Genomic DNA, 10226 nt, shown 5'->3' with positions numbered 1-10226 from the left:
CAGTTTTGTAGTAAATGTCTGAAAAGTAAAATCATGCTAAAATACATGATTATATGTCAGCAAATACAAACTTTTTTTCATGCATATGTTTAGTAGAACTAAATCAACATATATAAATGGCAGGCATTACATCCATCAGAGTCCAAGGCTCTTTTTGGTGTCTTCAAATGCTGCACCCACTACTACCGGTTGGCTGGAACAATTGCTGATTTTTAATGACTCCCTCCATCTTAATCTATAACTACAATTGATTAAGAGCTCCTAGCTGTGAAGAACCTAACTGCAGTTTTTTTAATAAATGTCTGAAAAGTAAAATCTTTATCTTTACCTAATAATAAAGAGAATTGGGTTTCTGCCGTCCGTCATTCGCTTTTTTACAGAAAAGTCAATGTACTTCATAATTAAACCTGTAGTCCCTTCTTAAGGGGATCTGAGAAAACGTTTTGTTTTTACAAAAAAGCCCCTGCATTTGTAGTAATTCAACCCGCGGTCCCGTCTTCCTCTTCCTCAACACCTCCGCCGCCTGATAAAAAACAGAGGTGGCGATCTCCGTCGGCCAGCCTCCAGATCCCCGGCGACTGCGAGTGGTTCACGTGTGCCCACTCCCGGTGGCCCTTCTCTTCGCCGCCGTATGTGCCTCCCCTGGCCGGGACCTCCTCCGCCTCTTTGCCACCACTACCGTGAATAAAAAAAAATAGCAGCACTAGCTGCCCAGCTTACAGAGGAGAATGGTTGCAGCTAATTTGCCATTTAGGCTAATCTTAAAGAAAAAAGAGAGCCCAGGTGAAGATTCAGAAAAAATAGTCCAAGCGTCCACCGGCGAGATCTGGGCCCGCAGCCCCGCAGCAAGGCGTAGTCGGAGGAGGGTGGGCTGGACACGACCACGCCGATCCGGAGCCCGGAGCCCCGACGCAGATCCACGTGGCCCCGTCGAGCAGCCGCCAAGGTCGACCTTGCGCAGGCCACCGTTGTTGCTCGACCATGAGCAGACCACCGCTGCCGCGCCCTCCGCCACAGGCCCAACCAACACCGTGTGCGCGGCCGGGCCACACCACTGCCGCGCCTCCAAGGTCGAGGCCACTGCTGCCGCACCCTCCGCCACAAGCCCAGCCAGCATCGTGCGTGCGGCCCGACCACCACGAGCCCATACACGATATGCAGCCGCGCCGCAAATCGGGCGACGAACGCGAAGCAGCCGCCACGGGCGTGCGTGAGTTTGGTGTGGCTGGAGAACGGATAGAAGAGGAAGGAGAGCAGCCGCTGATAGAGAGAAGAGAAGGAGAGCAGCGCTGATGATGTGGGTTCGTGGGCTCGCTGGATGGATGAATAGAGGGAAGAAGAAGAAGAGCAGCTCTGTGCTAGAGGAATGGAGATGTGGAAGAAGAGCAACGCAATTGAGAACTCGGGGGCGGTCTCCCTGGCTGTGCAGGGTCATCCGGCAGCGGTGGGCGTAGGAGCCAGCGGCGTGTCCCGGGGTGAGGGGTCGTGGTATGTGGGGCAGTGGATAACCGGCAAGAGCCGAGCCACGCGGAAGATAACCGCTGTCAACATGAATGGCTTACGAGCGAGGAGTCCATATACATGGCTGAAGGAGCGCCACCGAGGCTGCTTGTTTTTTTTTCTAGACCAGCCAACGTGTTAAGCTCGCGTGCACACGTGTTGACCGCAGTTCCTTTTCTTTTTTTACTCACAGACGAGTTTCACCAGATCAAAAAAGAATCCTGGAGCCACGCATGGCATCGGCCCCTTTTTCCTCGCCGGTTTCGTAGTTTATTTAGCGCCTTAATTAGCGGCCAGAGTTGAGTAAGAGGGCGCTTACATAATTACTCTTTACGTATTTATTTTTTTGCCTATAAGCGTCTAAGCAAGCGCCGTGCATTGAAAATATGCACATAAGTTAGTACATGTACATCACATTGGTATTAGCACAGGGAAAGTAATAACAAAACTGCCCGCTCCAAGGAATTTGGCCAAAACAGAACTGTGTGCATGGCAGTGAAAGTAGTCACTATTCAACCATTTCAGATATTTCGTATTCCAACCAAAGTGCCAAATACAACGGACTATGAGCAAAACAATACACAATTTGTAGCATCAAGTCAGAGGCAAAAAAAAGGCAGAGGCAACCAATCTTTACAAGATTATAACTTTGAAATAGAGAAGAGAAAACCAACCGCGATTGTCGGGCTTACACAACATTAATCAGCAGTGCATGATCCGTCTTTCTTTTGTACCAGTGCCAATCCAGATTGAAAATAAACAACTCAGCAAAATCAGATTGAAGACGAAATAAATCATATATAACCATGCATGTCCGTCGACGATGGTGGGAAGAAGGATAAACGACAACACTGATAAGATGACATGTTGAAATAAACGACATCGACCTATTGGGTCTTGAGTCGTGGTTACAGTGTTAGAGGCATGTGTTATTTTTTTTTCCGTTGCAACGCACGTGCTTTTTTGCTAGTCATACTAAAATGGATGATATATGTTGCAAATATGAAGTATAAAAAGAAAGTTAATAATATACCATACAGTAATATGAGTAAACTCTGCAGATCTGAACATGCAGGCTTTAGCATCAGGGATTATAGCTTTGGCAGTGAGTTTCTCCTTCCAGCACACAGACATTGCCTTGTATCTCTTTGTACAGACCTCAACATGAGAATCTTGTGAACTTATTTCCATTACCTTGGGATGGTGAAATCTTTATGATAAGCTGATGCATGTATTAGTTAACCTGCAGAGAATTCCATATTTTGATCTATATAAGTAAGAAAGCGTACAAATGAGGAATAGCTTTATTTAGGGCTTCTCATATAGCCATTGAGTAAATTGCATGAAAAAGAGTCTTATGTATTAAAATAGAAATACACAATTCATAAAATATTCAGGAACAAACAAAATATATGAAACAAATAGAAACATGTAGTTGGTAAAGGAATCACACAAATAAATTATGATATATGATAGAAATTGCCAATGGCCTTAGTTACTGCTATCCAATATTCTGATTTCTGCAGTTAACTACTAACCCATGACCTGTAATCCAATATTACTACTCCGGATTAGTAGTAAACTGATGTTCAGTATCAACCTCCCGATCCATTGCAACCATCTATAGGTCGCATCCTCCTCATTCCCATCTTGTTCATCGTCCCTGCTACAAAGAAACATCATCTCGATGTAAAATCATAGTGCTTGAAACTAATTCGTATCTCTAGCAGTACATTACATCCGATGTACTAACTGAAAAAAATATAATCAATTTCTAGGAGTACATTACATCCGATGTACTAACTGAAAAAAATATAATCAATTTCTAGCAGTACATTACATCAATGTTAGGAAAAAATGTGTAGTTGGCTATGTCGCATGTCCGTTGCTGGAAAAGAGCCAGAAGAATACCTTGGTCCAGGGAAATGGGTCAGTGCACACAACCCTCGTAAAATAACCTAGCTGAAAGGATATTAGAATATCAGGTACCCACAGCGACACACATCCTAATTAAAACGTTGGATAACCTGAGAAAAGTGTTTCTCCGTGTACCAGAAGCACGGGTGCATGAGATGGACTAACTATGAGATGCAAAACTCTGTGTATTTGTAGGCATCTTTTGATTTTCTCAAGCATCAAGAAGAAAATGGCGAATACGCAAAATACACTTCAAGTTTTATGTGTGGAAAATACCTGAGAGCACAACCAAAGCACGCCCCCCAATTTTTTTGCTCAGATATTACTCTGCTCAACTCCTTCACCGGGTCCAGTGAAACATCAACCTAAAACAGCAATTACAACTAGTAAACCAAATGCTTGATACTTTTATTATTCAGAAAACACACAAAAGTCAGGTGGAGGGTTAAGACTACATCTCATGTTTGAGTTGTACCGAAGGCCAAGGGTGGAAACAGTTTGACGGAGCACATAGTTAGAACCAAGAGGGTGGAAGAAATTAGTAGTTAGTACCTTGGGGAGATTAGGCATTGGTCCATTGACGAACTGCAAAACACAGTATCACATATTGGGCAAGTCTGAAACCACATTAGCATGGCAAATCAGAGCGGAAAACACGATTTTGGATGAGGATGGTTTGTACCTGCACATGTGCAAAGGGACCCGTGAGATCAGGCTGCGCGCGGTCCAGCAGCGTGTCCTCCTCGTCCTCGGCCGCCTTCGTCTCCTCCTCCTTCTCCTTCTCCTTCTCCTCGTCCACAGGCTCAGCGGCGACGACGGGGTCGGCCACCGCTGCTCGGGCTCCATCAGCGCGGCTCAAGCAGCGAGGCATGGCGGGATAGGGTTAGGGTTGCGTGCGGGAGCGGCGCTAGGGGGCGGAGTCGCGGCAAAGGGTCGTGAGGCAGGAGGTGGCGGCGGCGCCCGTGGCAGGAGGTGCTGCTCCACCGACGTGGAGGCTCTACGGCGGCTCCCCCAGCCGGATCTGGCACTCTCTCTGTCAAATCGGAATGGGGAGGGAAGCTCCGCAGGGATCGGCGGCAGATCGATGGGAGGGCGGCGGCAAAGGGACGAATGCAAGTTGTGCGTATGAGAGGATGTGCGTGTCCAGAAGGGGATCACCGTCAGATCCTGGGCGTGATCGCCGGCGTCTCCTAAACGGGATTGCGGCGCCGCCTCCTGCAGTGATCCTGAAGCAGATCGTATGATGGACGGGTGGCGGCCCTGATGTGCGAGGGCGACGACGAAGGTTAGGATCGGCCGCGGCACAGGGATGGATCAGTCACGGCTGGGGCGAAGGGGTGGATCAGGCGTGCGAAGGTCTGGTTGGCGGCGGAGATCGATCTTCTGTGGGCACGAGGGATCGATCCCAGGTTTTTTTTGGCACCGGTTTATTTCGATGGAGGGTAGCGAGTAAGTAGAGGTGGGAGGATGACGAAAAAAACGATAGTGGAAGGATGACAAAAATAAAACAGCAAAAATAAACCGCGCTGATTATTCACCAACTGCTTCATTAGGAATAGAGATCTTGGCAACCTTTCGGTGGTAGCAAGGAAAAGGGCCCTCGTTCCACATCGCCTTCAAAGTCCGAGTCAGCTACGGTTATGAGGGGCTAGTTTGAGTTTGAAAGGAACTGGAAATGGTCAAATGTATTGGATCCGGTCCAAATCACCACAAATAAAAAATCCTGAAATCTAAAAAGTGGCCGCGCACTTTTTGGTCGAACCGAGCGGCCGGCTCTCACAGCGCATGCATGTGGTAATTTATTTGTCTGCTAGTGCATGTAGGCGTGACATTAAATACGTTCACACTGCTCCTTTAGTTTAAGAAAGACAGATCCATCTGCATTTATTTCGGGTTTTTAAAAATTCAAAAAACTATATCTTTCAAACCGCGCGTCGGAATTCAAATCTGTTTTCACCATTGAAATCCTCGCGACGAGATCTTTGAAACTAGATCCCGCATGGGTATATTTTGACGAATTTTTTTCGATGCCAACTTTGGAGCTATATAGTGCAACTCTATTACTGCATTGTGCAACTTTATTACTACATCGTGCAACTTTTTTCCAAAACTAATGTTTGGAGCTGCGCCTTCGTATGAGGTTACAACCTAGCAACCACGACAACTTTGATGTGCGACTAGTCTATTGCCTCGACGAAAGTCGATGTGCAACCTCCTCTTGTAATGTAGTCTAGTCGCACACACATTGATGTTTAGTTGGCTTGTAATGTAGTCTAGTTGCACATACATTGATATTTAGTTGGCTTGTAATGTAGTCTAGTTGCACACACATTGATGTTTAGTTGGCAGAAAGACTAATTGCACACGCATATGCTTAGTTGGCTTGTAATTTAGTCTAGTTGCACACACACTGATGTTTAGTTGGCAGGACACTAGTTGCACACACATATGCTCAGTTGGCGTGGCAATCTAGTCTAGTTGCACACACATTGATGTTTAGTTGGCAGGACTTTTTTGGCACACACACATATGCTCAGTTGGCGCGGCAATCTAGTCTAGTTGCACACACATTGATGTTTAGTTGGCAGGAAGACTAGTTCGTCGAAACATCCCCATGCGGGATATAGTTTTGAAGAGCACGTTGCGAGGATTCCAGCGGTGAAAACGGATCTTAATTCCGACGCGCGGTTTGGAAGATATAGCTTTTTGAAAATTTGAAAATCGAAACAAATGCATATGTGATTTGTTTTTTTCAACTGATTGTGACCGATGTGAATGTATTAAATGCTAAAAGATACATGCGCTAGCGGACAAAAATTACACACATGCATGTCTATGCAGAGCAGACGCTAGCGGATAAAAGAATTTCTATTTTAGGCCGGCCGCTCGCGCATGCCAGCGAGCAGCCGGCCGCTACGTAGACTCGTCCATAAAAAATCCCCAAATCCTATCAAGAACCCTAACCCTAGCCTACCAGACGGAGTATAGCAGATGCTTGCATCAGAGTTGAACTGCAACATGTCGCCGTCACTGCTCTCCTCTCCATCTTTCCAGGAAGGAATTGCGACCCGGCGGCGAGGGTGAGTGATGTTGTCGGCAGCGGCACAGAGGTGGAGAGAGGAGAGGGAGTGCGAGAGGAGAGTGAGGGAGTGAGCAGGACTGTTAACCTTTACGGGAACGTTTCGACCGGCGCGGTTGGACCGGCCGTTACACGCACGCTGTCTCCCCTCTTGCCACGGGGACGATTAGCCATGTCAAAACGTGTCAAAAAGTGAGTGTGTTTTGCTACTGTCAGGTTCACGTGGACGGCTGCTTGTTGGACCGAAGGGTTGTAGTACTTTATGTAAAACTGTTGTTGCGTCATTTTATCTGAATAAAGTGACTTTTATTCTAGAAAAACATAGGCAAGTACTGTATACTTGGTCCACAGCTAGTGTACTCCACAATATTCCACTTTCCACAGCTGAATTGAGGAATGAACGGCCGATAGCACGCTCGCTGTCATTACTTCAGCAGAGATAACTCTCCCCGCTTCCCAAGCAACCTCTTCGCTACCTGTGCGGCGGTGCACGCGATTAAAACGAAACCCAAACGTCACCGAGGCAGCGCGCGGCGCATCGTCTCTTGAAAGGAGTCGGTGCCCGAGGAGTCGCTCCCAATCCATCGATAAATATCGCACGCAGTCGGTAAATATCGCACTGGTCCAGTCCATCGCTCCACAATCATGTTCCTGGCTAAGTACTCCAAGTCCCCATTCCCCCCTACATCCAGCACGCCATAGCTCTGCGCGCGCGGCTGTTCAAGATCCACACTGCCCCCATGGCGACCGCCTGCACGGTCTTCACCGGCGCCGTGCGTGCCGTGAAACTGCTCAAGATCGACAGTTTCCGCCTGCTGTACAAGACCATGCGCGAAGGCGAGCGCATCAGATTCAGAACCAGCTGGAACGTCGACGGCCACGACTTCGAAATCCGCTGGTACCCTGCGACACCGTGGGTAACGGTGGAGCTCGTGTTACTCACCGAAGCCGCAAGCACCTGCTGTTGGAAATATGAGCAATTTACCGAGTGATTTTATTAACAGAAATACTAGATAAAGCATGAGTAGTGTAGCAGTGATAAAACAGGCCATGCGATTTGACAAAGGGAAGGTAAACAACATCTTCATATATGAACAGTAACTAAACATATCTTGAGCGAACAGTATAGCAAGGAGCATATATGAAATAGAGTCTAACATATCCAGGACAAACACTAGAACAAGGAACTGTAGCAGAACCTTTAATAGAAATGGGACGAACACGTACGAGGCAGCAGCAGCAGGAGCGCTGGACTTGGGGTCGGTGTCCTCGCCTGCCATGTCGTCGAGGAGGTCGTGAACGTCGGGGAAGAAGTCGTTGTCGGGGAAGTAGTCGTCGGCGACCGGAGCTCCCCAAAAACCTTATCACCCTTCTCCCGTACAGGACTCAAAGAGTGCGGTTTCGGAGGCCTACTGTCCCGACCTGCGGCTACAGGACTCAAAGAGTGCGGTTTCGGAGGCCTATTGTCCCGACCTGCGGTGCACGCCGCAAGCCGGGATGGAGAAGATTGTAGCAGCAGCGCAGTGCTCAGGAACCGATAGCGAGAGGAAGGGACCGAGGGAGATGAAACGAACAGACAGCAGCCGAAGGGTGCAGCGTTCGCATTTAATCTCCACTACAGCAAAACTTTTCATTTCCCGAGTGACCTTTTGTATACCCGTAGTACGTGGTAAAAATTTAGACATCGGCTCGGCTCATTCCCGCAACCTGCGGCACGTCGTGTCGTGTCGTGTCGAGGCGGGCGGCGAAGGAGGAGCGCGCGTGGATGTCCCTCTTGTTCTCATGCTCATACAAGTGGGGAAAGAATCCCCCTTATAAGGAGGTCCAACTCCCACTAAACTAGCAATGTGAGACTAAACTTTTAGTAGTATCCCTTGCCTTGCACAAATGAGCTAAATGGGCCTCTAGGATTTATTAGGAATTTCTGAAATAGTTATTGGGCTGCCTAAAATAGACTAAATTCCAGCACCTGCAACGTGAGGGCGAGCTTTGGTTGTCTCCTGCTACACCCGAGGCTGCCAGACATTGGCAATGAAGAGAAGACCGTGTGGCATGTGTTCAAGCGCGCCAAGGACTGTTCGCCTGGAGTCTCGCTTGTTGAGAGATCCGTTCTGCTGGATCGGACTTCACGCCAAGGAGACTACGTGACCGTCCAGTGCACAGTCACGATTCTGAAGGAGCTCGCTTATACGACAGCGACGGTGCCCGCGCCGGCATCCAACATGCACCAGCACTTCCAGGAGCTACTGCAGAACGGCACAGGAGCTGACGTCACGTTCCTCGTCTCCGGCAAGACCTTCGCCGCGCACAAGCTCGTGCTGGCCGCGAGATCCCCGGTCTTCATGGCCGAGTTCTTCGGGGACATAAAGGAGAAGAGCTCGCGGCGCGTGGAGATCAAGGACATGGAGGCAGCCGTGTTCGGGGCGCTGCTGGAGTTTATCTACACCGACAATGTTCCTGAACTTGACCGGGAGCTGGAAGCCGTGGCGACGATGGCTCAGCATCTGCTTGCGGCGGCTGACAGGTACGGACTTGACAGGCTCAAAATCATCTGCGAGGGCAAGCTCGCCGGTGGCATCACCGTTGAGGCGTTGACACGGCGGGGACTACTTTGGCTTTGGCAGAGCAGCACAACTGTCCGCACCTCAAAGAAAAGTGTGTGCAGTTCATCATTAGTACTCCTGAGATCCTTGACGCCGTGGTGGCGACGGAGGGATATAAGCATCTGGAGGCAAGCTGCCCTTCTGCGCTCACTAGCATTGTCCTCTCTACGTGTGGGAGAAGGAACTGAAGCGTAGGTAGGCGGTATAAAGCCCCAGTTTTGGGTGCTTTCACCTTCGATGCATAATCTATCTAACAGAACTTAGTTAAACCTGTCTTTGGCCCAATATGCTACAGCTATGTATGCCCGAGTAACTAGTGTGCGCCTCCATTTTCTCCTTGAATTCGATGGATCTTCTTCTTATTTTTATCTTTTTGAGGGAGACAGCAGGATATTTTTATTAAATTTTTAAAAAAGGATACAAAAAGTCTCTTAAAGAAAAGGAATATCTATATAGTTTCGTGCCAAATGGTTCTGGATGTGGCAAATCATTCCTTTTAGGGTTTGTTTCCATTGTTGTGCCCTTATATGTTTCATTAGTACTCTCGTGTACTCCATCTGCCTCTGTACAGTGATATAAGACCGGAGACGACACTGTTCGGACGATTTTTGGACGACAAGCGTGTCAAGCCGTCCATGCATGGCACCAAACGGCTGCCCACCGCATGATGGGGCATCGTGCAATGATCGTGCATATCATTCATCGTGTGTAGAGCAGTTACATAAGACCTTTTAGATCTAAAAAGTCTTATATGTCTTTTGACATCTGCCTCTATTGAGTTGGGAAACATGCTTGAACCGTGCTTCTTACTAAATGGTTTTGAGACTGCATCAATCATTCAAAATGGGTTCTAAGTAAATTTTTTGTGGGTGGGTCAAATATTATTTTTCGCACTAATGTAAGGTCAACCTACCCAAGTTTCAAATCAAGAGGCATCAAATCCTCAATACAAGGGGGGTATGGTTGCACCACAACATACTGCCGCAGTACTCTTTGTGCGGCTACAATTTGCTAATTGATCTGCTACTCTATTATGTTCCTTCTTAATCTTAAGTGGAATAAACTCCCCAAGAGCCATTAAACCTCTAATCTCAGCTATAAGATGACCGTAAACAGAGCATGATAGG

At 47.9% G+C, this 10226-nt stretch overlaps 1 long non-coding RNA gene and 1 pseudogene across 1 annotated transcript; one reads left to right on the top strand and one right to left on the bottom strand.

Moving 5' to 3' along the window:
• Positions 1-3730: 3730 nt before the first annotated feature.
• LOC119335258 lies at positions 3731-4185 on the bottom strand. The gene is made up of 3 exons (XR_005161767.1): positions 4100-4185; positions 3970-4002; positions 3731-3782 (listed from the first exon to the last, which is right to left on the bottom strand). It is a non-coding gene; the product is annotated as an uncharacterized LOC119335258 (long non-coding RNA).
• A 3051-nt stretch (positions 4186-7236) lies between these two features.
• Positions 7237-9294, top strand: LOC119335257 (annotated as a pseudogene).
• The last annotated feature ends 932 nt before the right edge of the window (positions 9295-10226 follow it).

This window comes from Triticum dicoccoides, chromosome 7B (assembly GCF_002162155.2).
Source record: "Triticum dicoccoides isolate Atlit2015 ecotype Zavitan chromosome 7B, WEW_v2.0, whole genome shotgun sequence".
Lineage (NCBI taxonomy): Eukaryota > Viridiplantae > Streptophyta > Magnoliopsida > Poales > Poaceae > Triticum > Triticum dicoccoides.
This window is presented reverse-complemented; position numbering and strand designations above follow the sequence as displayed.